The sequence below is a fragment of the Staurois parvus genome, unplaced genomic scaffold (genome assembly GCF_062004578.1).
Source record: "Staurois parvus isolate SC_StPar_1 unplaced genomic scaffold, SC_StPar_1.0 ptg000221l, whole genome shotgun sequence".
NCBI classification, from domain to species: domain Eukaryota; kingdom Metazoa; phylum Chordata; class Amphibia; order Anura; family Ranidae; genus Staurois; species Staurois parvus.
Genome location: NW_028318017.1, coordinates 3,466,556 through 3,472,555, shown reverse-complemented (window position 1 = coordinate 3,472,555; position 6,000 = coordinate 3,466,556).

The following is a 6,000-nucleotide window of genomic DNA, read 5'->3' as shown; positions in this document are numbered from 1 at the left end:
GTCTGAGTCCCAGAATGCACCTTGCTCCCTTTTCTTAGGCTGAGGAATGATGGGAATTTGTATTAAAACTGAACAGTTTCTAGTTTCTGCAAAACTGTAACTTTATCCCTGGCTCCATCTTGTGGTCAAATCTAGTATTGCAGCAACATGGATATCCTGCTGGGGGCAGAACACTTCCTGCCTGGTATCAATGGATACCACTATTTGGGTCCTTAGGAGAAAACAGTAAGACCAGAACAGAAATTGGTCAGAGGAACGCCTTTGCTCCCTTTTCCTGTGAACTTTAGCTTCAACCTTTCTGACTCTCCCATCCTCACTTGGAAGAGTTTTGGTAACAAGGCCTGGAAGCCACTCATTTCTTTGGGACTGACAGTCCTTCACAAGAACACCATTGCCCTTCTTTAGATTAGGTTTGTTCTCCTGCCACTTTCTCCGTGGTTGCAAAGTGGAGATGTACTTTTTCTTCCACCTGTCCCAAAAGGTGTTCGAAACACTTTGCACTTGTCTCTAGTGTCTTTAGTGTTGAGGTCTCCAGGAGGAGAACTAACTAATCCAGTTTTCTGGGTTAGGTGTTTTGCTGGAGTAAGCAAAATGGGGTCCTCTGGGTCATTTGGGGCTGGAGCCAGAGGTCTGGCATTGATGATGGCTGAGACCTCTCATGAAAGTTGTCGAACAGGTGCAACCTGCTTCCATGTCTGATGACCCGGTCCAACCTGCCTCTATGCCTATTGATCCATTCCAGTATGCTTCCACAGCTGCTGATCCATTCCAGCCTTCCACTGTGCCAGTTGACCCATTCCACCATGCCTATTACTTTGGTTCAGCTCATGTCAATCAAGCCTTCTGCTCTAAACCATCCTCAGTTCCCTGCCTTCTGCATTTTCATTTTTAGGACTGTCAGTAACAAGGCCTCTGTTCTGTCCCCACATGAAGGCAAATGAAGGTATAACTGATAATGGCTGTGTAACTTCCTACCTTCGTATCCAAGCAGTGGAGCAGACTGGACCGGCAGATGCTCAGGTTAGATGGATCCAAACGTATACACGGGAATGAAATCAGCGTGGGTTTATTTGGTCCAAAATACAGCGACAAACAGTGATACAATACTGTAAGGTAGTAGAGGTATTGATGCTGTCCTGGGATATCTTTCCTGAGGCTAACTGCTGGTCAAAAACTGATGCCTTCACAAGCCCAGGGTATTGAATGTCCTGTCACACAGCTATAAAGCACATAAAATGGCTGCAGGAAGTGACCAGAACCAAGGCTTGCCTAAAACCACGCCCAGTAGAGGAAAAACTTTACTAGCAAGAACAGAGGCATGCAGCATGCAAATTCTGGCCAGCAGATGGCAGCAACAGATCAATGCATAGAAACAAACATGGTGAAAAACGATAAGATAAGATTTGGTGATACAATGCACAGTTAAATAACAGATATGAGGAGAACAGCACACTCCCCATCTGAAATTCCATAAGGGATTTCACTATGACGAATGTCCATAAAATATAGAACAACCTGTAACAAAGAACATGTTAGAATGCAATAAACATAACAATAAAGTAGATTCCGAGTTGGAATAGAGAAGATCCACAAAGTTCAAGTTCAGTAAAGTTCACCCAGCAGGAATGTTCTCGATGGGTAGTATCAAAATGAGTTTGTTAATTGGCCTTGCAAACATTTTAAGCTCACCCTTTCTGAAGATCTTCAACTCCACTTTACAGACCTTGCCATCCTTGCTAGGAAGAACCTTTGTAATTAGTCCCATAGGCCAGTCAATCCATACGGTATGTTGCTCCTTCATCAACACGAGGTCACCTTCTTTTAGGTTTGGTTTGTGGTGTTGCCACTTTCTTCTTCCTTGAAGAATATTGAGATACTCCTTTCGCCACCTGTTCCAGAAGTAATCAGCTAGGTATTGTACACGTTTCCAGTGTTTTTGGTAGATATTCGCATGAGTAAATTCTCCACTAGGCATTAGCGTAATCTCAGTTTTTTGGGTAAGTAGGATAGCTGGAGTCAGTACGACTGGTGTTTCAGGATCCATAGATACTGGCACGAGGGGTCTAGAATTGATGATGGCTGAAACTTCAGCGAGAAGGGTAACTAGAGTCTCATGTGTGAGTCTTGAAGAGTTTACATCCATCAACATAGAATTCAAGATGTTGCGTGAGATCCCGATCATTCTCTCCCAGGAGCCCCCCATGTGGGAACTATGAGGAGGATTGAAAATCCAGATGCAACCCTTTTCCGCCAAGTGATCTTGAATGGATTTGGTGTCTATGTTCATTTCTCTACAGGCTCCAATGAAGTTGCTTCCACGGTCAGACCTGAACTGTTTCACTGGTCCTCTGATTGCGAAGAACCGTCTTAAGGCATTAATAAGGCTGGATGTGTCCATGGGTTCTATGACCTCTAAGTGAATGGCTCGCACACTCATGCAAGTAAATAGTACAGCCCAATGCTTACTGTTTGCGTGACCGCCACGGGTCCTGCGTGCGGACACCATCCATGGCCCGAAGACGTCTAGGCCAATGTAGGTGAAAGGCGGCTCTGTACATAGTCTGTCCGCAGGCAAATCAGCCATTTGTTGGTGTAGTTGTTTTTCTCTAGCTTTGCAACAGTGAACACAGTCATGCAATACTTGGGCCACACGTCTTTTCATACCTATAATCCAAAGGCCAGCAGACCGTAACTTGCCCTCAGTGATTTGCCTGCCCTGGTGTTCAGTCTTTTTGTGGTAGTGTCGGATCAGCAAGACGGTGATATGGTGTTTGCTGGGAATGATGAGAGGATTTTGTTCTGCAACTCTTAGGTGGGCTTGATTCAAACGACCACCAACTCTGAGTAAGCCAAAACTGTCAATAACTGGATTTAAGTTGGCAAGAGGGCTTTTTATTGGAATCTGCTGTTTGTTGTACAAGCACTTCCATTCTACATTGAATTCCCCTTGTTAGGAGGGACTCACTATGAGAGATGTTCTCCGCAGAGAAGGGTTTATGGCAGACGTGCCAACCGTGACAATCCTTATCTTCGTGAGTATTGTGATAACATTTCACAATGTGCACTAACCTTGTGATAGTCCTGGCGAGTCTCATCCAACTGGAGAAACGTTCAAAGCGCTGGCAACCGAGGCTGGAGGTTTGCTTTGTTCCAGTGACCAATGCACTAACTTCAGCGCGGATTTCTGAATCATTATCCAGATCCTGGATGCTGAAAACTTCCTGTACACATTAGTCCGCCTGTCCTAGCAGAAACTCCAGACCTGTAAGCCAAGTAGAGTTAGTAAAGGAACCTACAGACTAGGTCTAGTGGCATGATCTGCTGGATTAAGTTCGGATGGTACATAGTACCATTGTTCAGGTTTGGAGGACCTCCTGATTCTCTCTATGCGGTTACTGGCGTACACATAAAATCGTCTCGTCTGATTGTGGATGTAACCTAAAACGACCTTACTGTCTGTGTAATACTGAACTTCATCTATGTTGACACCTAGTTCTTCTTGTATGAAGTCTGCAATCTCCACTGCTAACACAGTCCCACAGAGTTCAAGTCTGGGAATAGTATGATCAGGCTTGGGGGCTAACTTAGCCTTACCAAAGACAAATCCAATGTGATTTTGCTTGTTGGGTTCTGTGACCTTCAGATAGGCGACCGCTGCTATGGCCTCTGTGGAGGTGTCCACGTGGAGTTCCTTCTTTACGCTAGAAGTAAGTGAGGTTTTAATATAGCATCTCGGGATGTGGATCTCATCCAAAGCACACAAAGATTGCTTCCAGGCTTCCCATTTTTGCTCTTTATCGGAAGGAAGTGGGGTATCCCAATCCTTGATAGTTTCAGAAAGTTGTCTCAGTAGGGATTTACCTTGTATGGCGATGGGCGCTACAAATCCCAGCGGATCAAATAGGCTGTTTACCACTGATAGGACACCACGTTTTGTGAATGGCTTGTCTGCACAACCTATTTGAAAACCGAAGGAGTCAGCCGAGAGATCCCATCTGAGGCCCAAGCTCCTCTGAACAGGTGGACTGTCCAGTCCCAGGTTAATGTCTTTGAATCCAGGTGCATGATCACCTCACTCGAAGGCTCTCATTACGGTTAGGCTGTTTGAAGCAATTTTGTGTAGTCTAAGTTTAGCTTGGTACAATATACTTTGAGTCCTTTTGAGCAGATCGATAGCCGCTTCTTCAGTTGGTAGCGATTTTAGCCCGTCGTCCACGTAGAAGTCTTTTTCCACAAATTCTCTGTCCTCTACTGACAAGGCTACTTTATCATCATCCTTGGTTGTATGAAAGACTGATCTCCCCAAGTTGTCGGCAAAGAAGGGAGTAATGATGTCAGGTGGTTGTATGAGGCCTGGAGACTTCTCTTTCACCTCATAGTGATGAGGACACGGCTTAATGCAAGTTGTGCGTCCATCTGCACGCACGTACGTTTTGAAGGAGTCAATTTCTGGTTGATCTAAGCATACATTTCCTATGATTACCCATCTCAAGTCCAGTCTCTGGGCATATGGCGCATAGTCAGGACCATTACACTGTTGGCGCACCTTGTGTACCCTTAGATTGTCTCTGCCGAGCAGGAGTAGAATCTCGGCGTTGATGTCCATAGGTGGGATAACGTTGGCTAGGTGCCTTAGGTGAGGTTGGTGAAATGCAGCTTCTGGAGTAGGAATCTCATCCCTATGGTTGGGTATTTGATCACATTCGATCAGCGTTGGTAAGGGTATTTCCGTATCCCTACTGACAGGAGAAGCGATTAATCTTTGAGCCCTTCTGTCGCTAGTCTCTATGCGGCCCGAGCAGGTGTTTAAGGTATAGGGTTCGGATGGTCCCTTTATTCCAAAGGCTTCAAAGAATTTAGGACCTGCTAGGGACCAGTTGCTTTGGTCGTCGATGATGGCATACATTTTTACTGCCTTTTCTGGTAGTCCCTCTGGGTAGACCTTGATTAGGCATATTCGGGCACAACATTTCTGAAGAAATGACACATTGCTACAATGTGACGTAGTCAGTGTACAGCTTGTATAACATGTAAATTTGCTGTCCCCTCAAAATAACAACACACAGACATTAATGTCTAAACTGCTGGCAGCAAAAGTGAGTCCACCCCTAAGTGACAAGGTCCAAATTGGGCCCGAAGTGTCAATATTTTGTGTGGCCGCAGTTATTTTCCAGCACTGCCTTAACCTTCTTGGGCATGGAGTTCACCAGAGCTTCACAGGTTGTCACTAGAGTCCTCTTCCACTCCTCCATGACGACATCACGGAGCTGGTGGATGTTAGAGACCTTGCGCTCCTCCACCTTCCATTTGAGGATGCCCCACAGATGCTCAATAGGATTTAGGTCTGGAGACATGCTTGGCCAGTCCATCACCTTTACCCTCAGCTTCTTTAGCAAGGCAGTGGTGGTCTTGGAGGTGTGTTTGGAGTCGTTATGTTGGAATACTGCCCTGCGGCCCAGTCTCCAAAGGGAGGGGATCATGCTCTGCTTCAGTATGTCACAGTACATGTTGGCATTTATGGTTCTCTCCATGAACTGTAGCTCCCCAGTGCCAGCAGCACTCATGCAGCCCCAGACCATGACACTCCCATCACCATGCTTGACTGTAGGCAAGACACACTTGTCTTTGTACTCCTCACCTGGTTGTTGCCGCACAAGCTTGACACCATCTGAACCAAATCAATTGATCTTGGTGTCATCAGACCACAGGGCATGGTTCCAGTAATCCTTGTCCTTAGTCTGCTTGTCTTCAGGAAACTGCGGACTTTCTTGTGCATCATCTTTAGAAGAGGATTCCCTCTGAGACGACAGCCATGCAGACCAATTTGATGCAGTGTGCGGCGTATGGTCTGAGCACTGACAGGCTGACCCCCCCACCCCTTCAACCTCTGCAGCAATGCTGGCAGCACTCATACATCTATTTCCCAAAGACATCCTCTGGATATGATGCGGAGCACGTGCACTCAACTTCTCTGGTTGACCATAGCGAGGCCTGTTCTGA